General features: G+C 41.2%; 1 protein-coding gene across 1 annotated transcript in view; it reads left to right on the top strand.

Annotated features, from left to right (window-relative positions):
• ofcc1 (orofacial cleft 1 candidate 1) overlaps nucleotides 1-14507 on the top strand; it is an 88706-nt gene that overhangs the window by 58391 nt on the left and 15808 nt on the right. The window lies entirely within an intron of this gene.

Below are 14507 nucleotides of genomic sequence, written 5' to 3'. Positions count from 1 at the left end.
ACATCAAGATATATTGATTATTCTCAGAAAAAAATAAACTAAAAAGTTGTGAAACGTTCTCGCAACATTCAAGAAAGTAAAATAAAATCTTGGATCCACCCCCTGACCCGGATCTGTTCCAAAATGGAATGATTCTTGTATCTTGACCCATATTACATCCTTCCATTAAGTTTCATGATAATCTGTCCTGTAGTTTTTGCATAATCCTGCTGATTAATAGTTAGTTAAAGATAATTACCAAAACAAAAGCTAGGTTTACAGGTTGTCTGATAAATTTGTGGAAACCTATTTCCTAAACCTATTTCATTTTTTTTTTTAAACGATTCAATCATAGCGGGATATACGTGCACATGTTATACTGGGACTCATCTTAACGTGGACGACTTGGTGTGGCAGGATTCCACTTTGCATAAATGCATGTCCCCATGAAATTACTATTGCTTGGGAGAGGCTGTCACATGTCTGACAGCCCAGCGTAGGTCAATTGTGATGACACAGGGCAGGGCAGTGCATTAGCACAGAGCCCACGCCCGATGTAAAATCTTTGCATAGTGATTGAAAATGTGACTTGTTGAGATAAGGGATGTAGCATGCGGCGATCAAACTGCAGCTCCCTTTAATTTAATCTGGGGGATTTGTTAGTGGCACCCATCGCTCGGTGTTCACCACGTCCATTAACTCGCTCACTCTGCGCTTGCACGAGTTCATGTGGCGGCAGAGGAGTAAAAATAGAACCCGGAACCACATTAAGTTCTGTTTCTGGTGAAAGAGGGACTCAAAAGACAGGAACTGATGTTTGTCTTACAAGGCTGTGAAAACAGATTAACCCGCACCAATACATGTTCTCTGATTGTGAGATGTTTTAATGACCGGAATGTCTTTTTAGTAAAAGGTCTACGCTCAACAGTGTCGCTAAAAGCAATCGTTACAAAGAGGATTCGATTTTTACAGAAAAAAATGTATTAGTAATGATTGACAGTGTTTCAGCCAATAGATACAGTTGTACAGTGTTAACAAATACATACAAGATCTGAATATACCATTCAATGAGGAAAAGTCATATTGTCCCCAACGAGAGCAGTTTTGTAGTAGTTGCAAGATTCCTGGTTCGATTCCCAGCTTCTCCAGAGAGCGAGGCACTGTGTCATTAGTGTATGAAAGTGTGTGTGTGAATGGGTGGTGCTGTATGAACACAGTCCAGTTACCATTCACACAACTGGAAATAATGATCAGTTCAGTTGTCTTTACGAGTTTATACATGTGCCATCACATCAAATATCCATATTGTTAGAATAAAAAACATTATTTCAACTAATCATAGTATCCATAGCTGAAAACTGAGGTTGTAAATAGCACAGAAGAAGATTGACTTTACTTGCATCATTGTTCCTTGAAAAGCCAAATTTCTCTTGGTTGAAATTGTCATTCTGGTATCATATTTACCAGATATGATCATTTGTGTCATGCATAACTCACTCAGGACATAAAACAATGATTTTGTCAGCTATTTTTATTAAGTCTTCGTCCTGTTTCAGATGTCATCTTTCATTTAATTGCATTTATTCAATCTCATTTTAGTAGACGGAAACTGTAACTTTGTGAATCTAGTTTTAGTCAACGAAAACAGACATTTTAGTTATTATTAGTCATTTGATTATAGTGAATAGTTCAGTCAATCTAGTCGAGGCAATGCTTAATAGTTTTAAAATAAAGCTCCTACTGCTCATTTTAAACAATTTAACAGCCATGACGATATCAAAGCCTCCTGTGGTTCAGTCGAGGATCTGGGGATGAGGACGACAGAGAAGCTACAGATATATTGGATCAAATGCTGTGTGAGTGTGCTCATCAAGTTCTTTGATTCTGTTATTTACTGGTAAGAAGGAGCTCCTCACCGGCAGGACTGCAGGAGGCTTTTATATAGTCATTTCAAGCCTGTAAAACGCTCCCATCTGATCCCATCTTATGTTTGACGCTTTATTATCATGCTGTAACATTGTTTCTGGTACTGGGCGCAATATATATTTAACTCTAAATCTTACCCTTATGTGTTCCTACCTCTTCACCATCATCGCTAAATGCCTCACCCCAGCAGAACCCTCGTCCTGAACTGAATTCTACACATGAGCCTCAATAGTCTCAATCCAAGTGTTTGAATTTGCCGTCATATCGATTTTGTGAACAGAATTAAGCTAAAACATACACTTCTAAACTTCTTATTCCAAGGGCTAATTTGCTCTACACCCGTATTGTAATCTCTAATGAACTGCAACCCCTGGCTCCGAGTGGTGACTACACTACTACATAATAAGATGGTGACGGGCCTGTTTATTGAGAGAAAATTGAATCTCCCAATGTTTGGAGACTTTGAAAGAAGTTAAACCGCAAAGTTTGTGATTCATTTAGGTGCTGATGGCCTCTTTGCTGCGCTGCGGCTCCTAAATCACCCGTGCCTTACCTCATATCTGCCTCCACAGCAACAATTACAGTATCTAATTTTGTATTATTAAACTAACGGATTAACAGGCATGATGAAAATTTAGGGTTATTGCATTTTGTGATTTCTACTTTATTAAAGCGGGCCATTTTTCATCAAACTAAGATGGGTCTTGCCATTATTTCATAATCATTGTAACAATTTCTCCTGTAAAAAGGGTCACTTTCCTAACTTAGCAAAGACATATCCCGATTAGACTAATTTGCCGACATGCAAATTTTTGTCATTTTTCCCTCATTAACTATTTATCATAGACAGGGAAAAAATATATTCATGAAGGAGAGCAAAGGAGCAGCCTGACAGAGCTGAAGCTAATATTTTGCAACTCTAATGATTTTTTGCATCGTTAATTAGATAGAATAAGGTTGATATGATTAGGTCAGGATGTAGTGTTTTTCATTAAAAATACATTTCAGAAGCTGTATTCGAAATGTGCCCTTGCAATTAAATAATGAATCCGACGCATTCCTTATTACGGACCCAATTAATATCAGAGGCAAGGGCGTAATTTTAATAACAGTAGGCCACAAGGCCTTCATTAGCCGGGTGAGAGAAAGGCGGGATGAGGAGGAAGAAAACAAGGCAGTCGCAGGAACAGCAGCAGCAGTCTGATATTGAGCCAATTTTAGAAAGTTATTGAACAGTACACTCTTAAAAGGATAAAGAATGACATTTTCAACAAATCACATCTGGGGTAAACAGGAACTCCATATTCTCCCTGGTGTGTTTTAACCTAATTTGGTACCAGCTGTATGTCAGGTGCCAGACAGGGCCACTGAAAATGGAAAATCATTTGAAGAATCACAAGTGAAAGGTTAATCTAATACTTAAGGTAGGCTATAACATGCACAAGTCATTCAAGAACCCTCTCTATAGCGCACAATAGAGGTATCTCAGCCACCGGATAACAAGGAATCTGTTGGTTCAGTGTGTTTCAGTCAGGAAACCTTCGACAGACACAAGTTAGAAATGTCTAAGCCTTTGCTTCACTAGGAATCCTTTGTTTGTTAGTACTCATTGAGACAACAAAAAGACGAGCTAATGGAACAACCAGACTGTTCAGTGTATTAACACAGAAACACTGAACAGAGTTCAATAACCTGATTACATGAGACAGCAGGTTATAAAATGTGGCATCAATGGAGGGAATGTATTTGCAGAGTGCGGAACATCAGAAATCGTGGATATTATTTTTGCCTTCACTATTGGTTTTTGTTGGGAACTAAAGTTAAAGCAAGTGACACAAAATAACAGATGATCATGAGATGATCAATTAGATTACCACTAGTTTTGTGGATGTGCTGTGTTTCACCTCTGCAAAATCCCTCTGATGCTGCGTCTCCCTCCAGCAGTGAAACAATAAAAAAAGAAAAAATCCACATTCAATAACCAACCTGCAAATGGCCTATGATTATCAAACTTGTAATTTTCACAAGGTGATCATAAAACAGGATCTAATTTGTACTTTCTCACCAATTAACTTTATATTAGAGATTCCTCCATCCTCCATTTGATTATTCCTCTCAGGTTAGGATGTCAGCAGCAGAGATTAGTGGCTACAAGCAAAGAGGGTGAAACAGTCAAAGATCAACCTGTGTGCTCTTTAACTTGATCTCAGGAAGGAAGGAAGGAAAAGGAATATGTTCCCATCATAGAACAACAGCCTCAAGGGTTGTTGATGAACAGTGGAGAAGGGGCATCAGTTCACCCATCAATTAAGGTGGTTTTCATAAATGAAATGTTTCTGAGGTTGCATCACACCTTTCGTTCCCCACTGATATGAGGCTTTGTAGCAGGTTAGCCTGTTGTTCCATTCTCTACCCCCTCAGTGCTTGTACAGAGGTTGGTTGTGATATATTTCATTTCAATATTGTTGTATCCATTTGTTTTACGGCCAAATGTGGTTCATTGGGTTGTCACTTGGCACCTATCCTAAAATACAAGCATGCCACTTCATATTCTCAATATGCTGGAGCATATCATCAAGAACCATGAATTATTCTCTGGGAAAGCAGTGAAAATGTGAAATAACGCTCCCTATCTTTCAATGTTCAACAAATTTCCCAATACCAAAAGTCAATGTATTCTTCTTTGGCCTATATCCCACCCTTCCACCAAGTTTCAAGAAAATCAGTTGAGTAGTTTTTGCCTAAAAAACTTGCAAACAGAGCAAACTGCAATACAAAATATAAGCTGCTTTGTGACGGTAATCACTAAAGTATGTCTTTGATAGTGCATTACTTACTATGCTGGAGGTGTCTTTCTTTTAACAAAGAGAGAAAGTAATGAGAACAACAGATCATTGCGGAAGTTCAAAGTCCAAAACATAAAAGAGAGAGGTTGCCTGTACATTTCCTATGGATCCTTTCTGAGGGTAGGGACGAGCAACTTATAAAGCTGTTTGAGTTGGAAGATTTGTTTTCTTTTACCCATGACCCAGCTGTGTTTTTCTCATGTGAAGCCAATAGCCATGGTCATTTATGTTAACCATGACTTTGCCAAAACTATGAGCACTAGGTGTGATTGATCACGCCGGCATGATCAAATCATGACTAGTTCAAAAAAATATACCAAACCTTGCTGTGGAAAACATTTTTTTTAATGGGGCATAGGCAAAAATAAAACGCCAAAGTAGCCCAGTTCTCCTCAGGGTTAGGGTTACTATGGCAACCTGTCATTGGTATGCTCCAGTGGTTCATATTAAAAGGGAAGGGACCAGCAAACAGTGGAGTTGTTTAAGTTTTAAGTTTTTACAGCTTTAAACATTAATCGTAAAGGCTTAACCTGCGAAAAAGCTCATCAAAAGCTGACAGCTTTTCATAGGAGACTGCAATCAACACGGCAAATTACCCAGTTCGAGGCTAACATGTGCAAAATAAAACAAATAATCAAAAACCTTCATTTTACTAGTGCTTATGGTGCTGTGATGCTCTGAGCTAGTGCTAGCATGCTCCACATCATACTAGGGGTTCAGTAATGAGCCCCATTAATTATGTAAAGGCAGTGATGCAGATAGACCTAATTAATTGTCTCCTGTCACCCTCTTGATTACTGTACCTGGAAGGGAGGTGTTAATTTCTGTAATACTTAAGCAGGTACGCAAACTGTTTTGTCAGAGCCACCACTATGACAATGACAGAGTGCCGGCTTACCCTCTGCAAAGCTCTTTGGCTGTTAATTCAACAAATGGAAACTTTCCCAGTGGTGGTGGTGACATTGGGATAATTGAAAGAGAGAGGGAGCGATTAAAAGAAGTGGGGAAGGAAGGAGAAAGGAGCGCGGGGGTTTTGTATGGTGGCCCTGGAGATGTTTTCGCAACCTGAACATTTGCGTACCGTCGTGCCGTTTGTCTCCATATGTCTAGGTAATGGGTTACCAGCGGCGAGTTTGGGAACACCCAAGGTGCTTTGCAACAGCAGCGTGGTTGGTGGGGAGTAAACCTGTTGAGAGTCAAACAGCACAGATTGGAGAGTTAATGATAACCTGAGTCTGGGAGGCTGGCTGTTAATCATATAAAACGTGTTCTAATTTTAGTCTAAAACGACTGCGGGATGGTAATACCTGACCACACAGAGAAATCAGGGTCATCCTTTTTCAACTAATTATCTAAGGACAAAATAAAGCACAGTTTTAATCTCATTACAAAAGTTAATTTTGAAATGTTCTATATTACCCTGCTTTCCACACACACTATCGTGATGTAGATATATTTGGGAAAAGAAGATTAACTAGTGGAGACGCAACTCTTAATCCAGCTCCAACTACTGAAAATGTGTGTTTCTATGCAACTACTTTGCAGCAAACAAGCACAAACACAATTTTCTTTTAGATAATGAGAATACATTGTTAATTTATGTATTTGTAACTTGCCAAATATGTTTGTGTTTATGCACAACACTTGATTAAAGTCATTAAAGTAAAACGTTAATAGTGGTTTCAGATAAAATCCTAATCCTTAAGGTCTTTGCACACAAAGTGTGTATTTCTTGTGTGCAAATGTTTTGTTAATATTATTACTATCATTATTCTTTTCAGTGTGTAACCGTGATTGACACAATGTGGGGTTGAATTTATTTTAAGACGTGACAATTTCAGACAAATCATTTGGACATGGTGTGCAAAGACCTTAGCCCTGACCAAAACCTCTATCTTTCCCTAATGTTAAATAAAATACTCAAAATAAATTACTACCGTGCCACAGAAGGAAATATCCCTGAAATTCACAAAGCGACAATGCACACTGTAACATGTTGTTTCATCTGGTTCATCTATCTGCCTTTCCTATCAGTCTAGCTGTGCAAATCTTACAGTAAAGTGAGTATCAGGCCACCCGAGACGTAAATCTAATGTCAAGTGAAGGAAGACGGAGCGCTGAGAGGGAGGGAGACACAGGGAGCAGCAGGCCGTAGCGGAATACACAGGAACCGCTGTCACCTAACAATAGAGCCCTCAGCTCCGGAGCAGGAACCCATAACAGTAACACAGGAACAGCAGAAGAGGAGAGGAGGAGCTGAGTGCTCCCGTGGCACAGGAGGGGTCATCTGGAATCAGAGGGCATCTATGGGTTTATGGTGTGTGTGTGTGTGTGTGAGCGTGTGTGTGTGTGAGCATGTGTGTGTGTGTGTGTGAGCGTGTGCATAAGTGTCGGGTCACCGGAGTCCTCCCAACCCCCCAGTCACCTCTACCAAAGAGCAATGTGGTCAGTGTGCGGGCATGCGTGCATGTGTATTCATGTGCCGAGCTGAATGTCTCTGAATGCAGGGCTGTTAACCTACATACAGAGTTCATTTACACAGTTTGCCCGTGCATGTGTACGCGTATGCGCCATGCACATCTGTGGGTACGTGCATGCAAACCTTTGCCGCGCGCCTCCATGTGCATGTCACATTAGAGTGGCTTCTTCAATTACAGCGGATGGTTTTGTTTTTAGTGGACATCGCTGAGGGCCCCAATGGCCCCCGGGGCAACAGCAAGCTGGCAGGCAGGGACAGGGGTGACGTAAGAGCACACACAGCATCCGCAGCCTGAGCATTAGGGAGCTCAATATGAGATATGATTGCAAACGCTACATGCCTGTGTTCCCTTAAAAGGACACAGACTTCGCTGGGCAGTCATGTGTGAAAGTGGTGCACAGTGGTTGAAAAGGAAAAGAAAGAAAAAAAAAACTGATGAAGATCAAACAAATGTACAATCCCTCCAAATTGTATTTCTTAGAATATCCCAAATACCACTATATCCCGAATAGCACTTTTGGGGTTTTGAGGCTTCCATCTTATACTTTTGTGTCAGTGTTTGGTAACGTTGGATAAATGCAGTGTATCAACTGTCTATAAGGATGGACACACCGGACTGCTCCACAAAGTTGCAGCCAAAGTGTCCAGATCGTCCCCTGGTGGCTGGGTGCAGTACAGGTCATAAATACTGCCTCCTCCATGTTAGTAGATTGGACATGGACCTAAGTACACGTCAAATTATTTGTTCTGTCATTTTAGGAAGTTCTCTGATGACAAGTGTTTATCTTTCCAGAATAGTTTGGTTTTGATTAATTATTTGATTCAATAGAAACAGGTTTAAACATTATGATTGACAGCTGAGACTGACTTGCGATTTGGTGGAGCGCGGACTCTGGTCTCTCTCCCTCCAGACTCTGGCTGGTGATTATTTAATGAATAATTAATGTTTATGCATAATGGAGAATTTCCGATTACTATTTCAATATAAAATATACATAAAATACTTGGACGTCGGTTACCTTGGCAACGGGAGACACATTTACATGCTCATGTCTTCGGCAGCTCTGTCGGTGAAAGCCCCTACAAGGGACATTTTCATTGATTTTGGCGCCTCTGTGGACAAAAGCGGAAGTGTTTCCACTGTCTCCTGTTGTAAAAAACCTGGCCAGCCAATGCATTTGTTTTGGAAGGAGTGAAAAAAAGACACACAGCTGTTTGCAGGAGGCATAGCAGTGAGGTGATGTATAGTTTTTGTTGCTGTATGATTATTAACTGTAGTATGACAACATTAGCATTTTGTTTTAATACCGTTCATACACTAATCCTAACTCTGCCATTGCTAAAGAGTAGTAGCTTGTCCTCAGAGCTGTTTGTGCAACATCTGCCCTGGATTCTCTCAAACCATGTCACAAGGGAGCGTATGGGTGCGACGACATTATGAGTTATTTTTGCATTAGTCGGACTCTCCCTCCCTTTCTTAGCAGGCTCCACTGTGATGTACGTGCCTCCTCTTTGACCTCTGTTTAGCACCTGCTGGCAGGAGCAGAGGGCCACACACAATATCCGTATCCTGTCCCACTAATCAGTTACTCAAGATACCCGGGCGTGTAGAGGCATGGACACAGAGTTCTAGTAGGTCTGCAGACTCATTTAAAAGATCACTACGATTGTGTGTTCATGTTGCATAAGGTTACAATCAGTGCCAGGACTAAATGTTATGTTGACTCTTCTAAGGGAGCATTTGACTCATGTGCTTTGGGTGTGCACCTGTTTTGCTGCCATAGAGGTATTAAAGTGCCCATTAGAGGATAATCTATTCTCTCTTATCAATCATAGCTTTCTTCGTCCATCATTTATTAGATGGGATGATTAGATTATTAGATTAGATTATTTTATGAATTTTTAATGATTCATTTCTGGTAGGCTACTTTCAAACCACTCCATCTTTCCGCCTTGCTTTTATTGAACTCTTTTATCTGACTGTATTTGATTGAGTTCTATGAACACAGGCCAAGACCTCAAACCGCCCCCTTCTTCTTGATTTCAAGGTGATCGACTCCACTATCATATCCCTATCCCAATAATACACTATATCTAGACCAACCCTCAGTTCCAGCAGGAGATAGAGCATGAAAGGAGAAAGTGTTCCAGTAGGAACTCGTCGGTGTGAACAGTTTAATTACAGGGAGTGTCAGCCCCATTGCTTAATGTGTCCCTCACAATTAATCCAGGGAGAGGATGTCATTATCTACGAAAGCATGGGCCTGGGCAGGCTTTTCTGTCGGAGGGAAAAAGAGGGAGGGGATGAGAGAATGAAAAAAGAGATAGCAAGTCAAAACAAGGAAGTGCCTTTTGGTTCGCAGCCAATAATATGGTCAACCTCTGTGTCACATAAAAGGATCAAGCTAATACGCTTAGAAAGAAAATATTTTGTCTTTCCAATGTCTCTCATGAATCCGTCACTGAGGACGAGCGTGTTCCTTTAACTTCCCCTAAAAATATTGAGCTTCGCCCATCAGCTGTCAAAACAAGTCCAGATGGAGGAGGTTAAAATGGACGCCAGGTTTTCACCACTTTCAGACGCTTCTCCGCCCTTTCCCTCCTCATCCTCCAAAACCAGACTGAGGAGGGAGTCGTGCCCTGTTCCCCTGCCATCCCATAATGTGACACAGACGGAAACAAATTGGACTGTTGAAGGATTTGAAAAATATATTAGCCGACGATGGAACGAATATTGAGACGGCTCAACTCGAGCCACTTATAGAGGTTTTGCAAGAAGAAAATAAAATTAAATAATTGTGTGATCCTGTATGTAACACAGACTCGGACACACACATACAAAACCGGCATATGCAGCCTTTGACTCACAAAGGTTTTACAGCTTGAACTTGACAGATCTGATTCTTTGTGACTGTCCGCCGTTAGTCACTTCTTTCCCCGTCCCTCCCTTCCTTTCCCTTTAAAGGGTTTGACCTTGGCCGCTTCCTGTGGCCTGGAGGGGTTGAGGAAGGTCTGGTGATTGTGACAGGTGTCGTGTCTTAACAGCCCCACATGACATCCCAAGGAGAGATAGACATTTGGATTTTTTTTTTTTTTTTGTCATAAGGGTTTCAGTCATAACCTTAAAGAGACAGAGCAGTGTGTGTGTGTGTGTTAGAGAGAGAGAGAGAGAGAGAGAGAGTTTCCCAGCATCATTTCAGTTATTGGCTTGGATACTTATCACCTTCAGCCTCCGAGGCCTGATTAGATTTGAGCTAATCCAAAGTCAAATTTCGGGATATCAAAGGCAATGCTCAACTTTGGCATGTCTCTGCGGCATCGTAATACAAAGCTCGGTCTCCTGAAATTTTTAGATCCAAGCATGGCATCTTAAAATTTCCCATGCACCTGGAGTAAGTGCTTTTCCCAGCACAAAAGAACGACAAATGTTGGGTGTGATAATACAAAGGTTTAGGACTTGTTTATGTCAGATTTTTTTTTTTTCTGCCTCTGGTTAAATTGTAATGATTTATTCGTAAAATAACGTTAAATTCAGATATAGACAAGTGTTTTCATGGCAGTGGGTGCACGTTTGATGTTACATGTTTGCAGGTCCAGTAATGAAACTAATGTGTTCAAGGCTTTTATCACCTCATGCATATGGTGCCTTGACTTTATCACTTAACAGGCAATATTAGTATTTAAAATTAAAATATGCAAAGGACCTATTTTCCCTTGAGCTGCAGGTAAACCAAAATATACTCCAGAACAAACCTGGAAAAGTGATCTCCTTGGGGCCCGTGGGTGAGTCAGACTTGGAAGTAAAAGATGGGCTGCTATCTATCTGAGTTGTTTACTGTAGGCTGGGAGTAGGCTTTATTTTCTGCAAAGGAGATTAGTTACAGCGAATTATGCATATCTTATTTTCTGGATTATCTTAGGCACTCAGAGATACTATCGCGCTGGATAATCTCTTTTAAAGTTGTTCGGTTTATTCTGACTGTAAATATAGTCATTGTTGCTTGTTTATCTTCCCCTTGACGTCCAATTTGGTCTGTGCTACTTTAGGATAGAGGGTATTATTGCATTTTAACTATGGTTATTCAAGTTGAAATATTTATAGACAGTGATCTTTGCTTTATGGGCACAGTAATAAGGGGAGGGTGGATGGGAGCCACCGTAGCATACAAGCCATTTTGTCACTATGCGATGCGTACACTATGTTTGTGTCCCTGCATGCAAATATGAATGGGTTGCTTGTCTTGTCCAGTGGTGCGTTAACCAGACACAGACCTTTGCTTCAGCCAAATCAGGCCCAACGCAGACAGTGTGCATCCATGCCATTTTCAAGCTGCTCCAATTATATCTGCCGACCGACCACATATTGGCCAAATTTACAATAATAGCATATCTATTTCCATTCTAATGGCTGACATTGCTTGGCTTATCCATGCATGTATGTCTGTGGTCTTTTATGCTCTGTGGTTTGGTCCTTTCCCAGCCATGTGCAATGTGCTGCAGCCCGGCTTGGCCTTGCATGTGTATGCGTTCCATCATAAAGCCAGTGTGTGGCTATGGAACTGGGTTCACACTATATGTCCATACGTCAACATCGCTGTGGATGAACATGTGCACTTATGCGGTGTGACCCATGATGTATAAAGATTTGTGCATCTTCACTACATAGACGTGCCCGTTCCTTACAAATTTGTATGTGAGTGAGTGGTCTCAGTGCATATGTTCTGGTTCATGTGTTGATGTGCCCGTGTTGTTGGCACATTTGTTTGTGTGCCGACATACAGTCTGTGATATGCGCACAGCGAACAGGCCTTGAACCCGGGCCAGCTCTCATACACGGGGTGGTGATGGTGGTGGAGTGGAGGGATTGACCTTCTATAGCTTAGAGAGCCTCTGCACAGTGCACCCCCTCCTCCTCATCTCCCCACAACCCTCACCTCCCCCTTCTCCCTGCTGCCTAGCCCCAAGCGCCTGCAGGCGTTGGAGACGCATGCATGCGTTGCCTCACTGTGTGAGGCTTTGTCTGTTCGTGAGCGCGGATGTATGTGTGTGTGTGTAGCATGTAGATGAGTGTTACTGTGTGTGTGTGTGTGTGTGTGTGTGTGTGTGTGTGTGTGTGTGTGTGTGTGTGTGTGTGTGTGTGTGTGTGTGTGTGTGTGTGTGGATGAGGATCTGTGGACAAAAGAAGTAGCCATGTCTACCCTATTGCACAGTAATGTTTTCCTTCCTCTACCTGTGTGTGCCCGCGACATTTTAACATTGTGATTACTTTTATTTTTGAATATCCACATAAAACTATCACAGTGACAATGTGGCTGCCGTATCTGTACAAAAAAAGAAAGGATATTGCCACTGAAATCAATGTTTCTTCGTCCTTATTGTCATTAAGGAAACACAAAATTTCCGTGAGGCCTAAGTGTCAGAAAGCTTATAAGTTAGAGTCAAGGAATGATATTCATGTATGAAACTTCCAGGACAACATCAAGAAGCAGTTCTAATTCTCCCATTATTATATTTTCTTTGTACAAAAAAATCTTCCTTTCCATCTGAATCTGTTATTACTAGAGATGCTAAGTGTGAGTACCAACAATAATCTGATAACAATAAAACAAATGTGACAGAGGTGGGTCTGGCCATTTGAGAATAGTACATGGTAAATTGGCATTTTGATATCATTTTGGAGCATTATCATTACAATATTTGTAAAATCACAACAGAGGTTCTTGTTTTTCAAATAATGAATTAATTAAAACAAACTAGCAAGGAGAAAAGCGAAAAGAATATGCCCACTGATGAATTGAGTGGTATTTCATGAACCTCGCACTGCGCAGCATACAAAATAAATTTGGTAAAACAAGACTCACAGTGAAGATTTGAACTGAAATGTTCTCATCCTCCCACAGCTGACATACAACAGCGTTTGGCGGATTACCAAAATCTTTGTTTGGTTGGACCTCTGTGGACCGCTCCCTTTCCCAGTGGCCACTAGTCAGCTGATTTAGTTTAGGTCGAGTCGGGTTAGCGAGTCGAGTCCTCTCTCACTATAATTCTCCTCGTATAATCATTTTCTCTGACATTTAAAATTTTGTAGACGTTTTGGGCTCATCTGGGACGGACATAATTCTTGGCTGTTTGACAGACTTTCTCCCGGTTGATAGTCGGACTCGCCATCTGGACTGCCGTGACAATGTGGCAAGCCAAGTGGGTTGCCGCATTGGCGAACCGGTGGACCATGAAAAATTCTGTGAAGCCCTGCGAGTCACTTTACCGGCCCTCTCTGTCTGCCTGTCATTCAGGCGGTGCAGGAGAGTGCCAGACACTCACAACCAGGTTTCACTTGGCATAAATTGAAGTAGTCTGTAACATCGGCTTTCAGAAAGTCGTGCAGGTTAAAGTGGACAAAGGGAACACTGAGATGGACTCAAAAACATCCAATAGCCTGGCAATATAATTAGAGCGCAAATAACCCATAAAGCAACACTCTGCAAAGGACCATAGATACAATGGTACTTGGGCCATTAAAAAGAACATCTGTTGTAATGAATGAAAACATAAATGTCTATTCCTGAAATACATCCACCTTTAAAAACAAAGTTTCTGAGACAAAAAAAGACGTCATATGTTCGGGCCACGGTTTCCTAGCTCTTCAGTAGATAATTCATACTGTTTTTTTCATTTATGTTTATAGACTCTGTGCAAAAAATGCTTAGACACTATGCCTAAGTCATATACAAGTAGAGAAAAGTGGGTTTGAGCAGCAGAACGCCTCTCACTAGTGACTAAGAGTGCAGTTTTCGTCTCAGCTATGATTCACAGTACGTTACTTCCTCATTAGCGGCTTATTAAAAGACCATGAAAGCCACCAAAACACTCATAATATGATAACTCTGCCATAAATAATGCCTTGCTGGGCTATCAACCTTATGTGCCGAGCGTGTAAAGGTCAGTTTAGTTCCGAGATTGAACGAAACGGCTTGGACCACTAACACACACAGAACACACGACTGAACTTGGAGACGCCGGGGCTGCATGAGCGGTGACGCATTCATTTACATTATCGTGCATCCTGAAGTGCCTTTGAACTGTCATATACGTTCACCTACTCAAGGGCAAGTTAATCCAGTCATAGGCCTCTGGGCTCGACTAAGCCTGTCAACCGGCAGCCACATACAACCACTGCGCGTAGTGATACTGCTAAGCCTCACCACATCCAATGTACTGTATATGCATTCACTTCATTTATACTTCGTTACATCTTTCGAATAACACAAACACCTCTC

Source organism: Hippoglossus stenolepis, chromosome 19, assembly GCF_022539355.2.
Source record: "Hippoglossus stenolepis isolate QCI-W04-F060 chromosome 19, HSTE1.2, whole genome shotgun sequence".
In the NCBI taxonomy this organism is placed as follows: domain Eukaryota; kingdom Metazoa; phylum Chordata; class Actinopteri; order Pleuronectiformes; family Pleuronectidae; genus Hippoglossus; species Hippoglossus stenolepis.
This window is presented reverse-complemented; position numbering and strand designations above follow the sequence as displayed.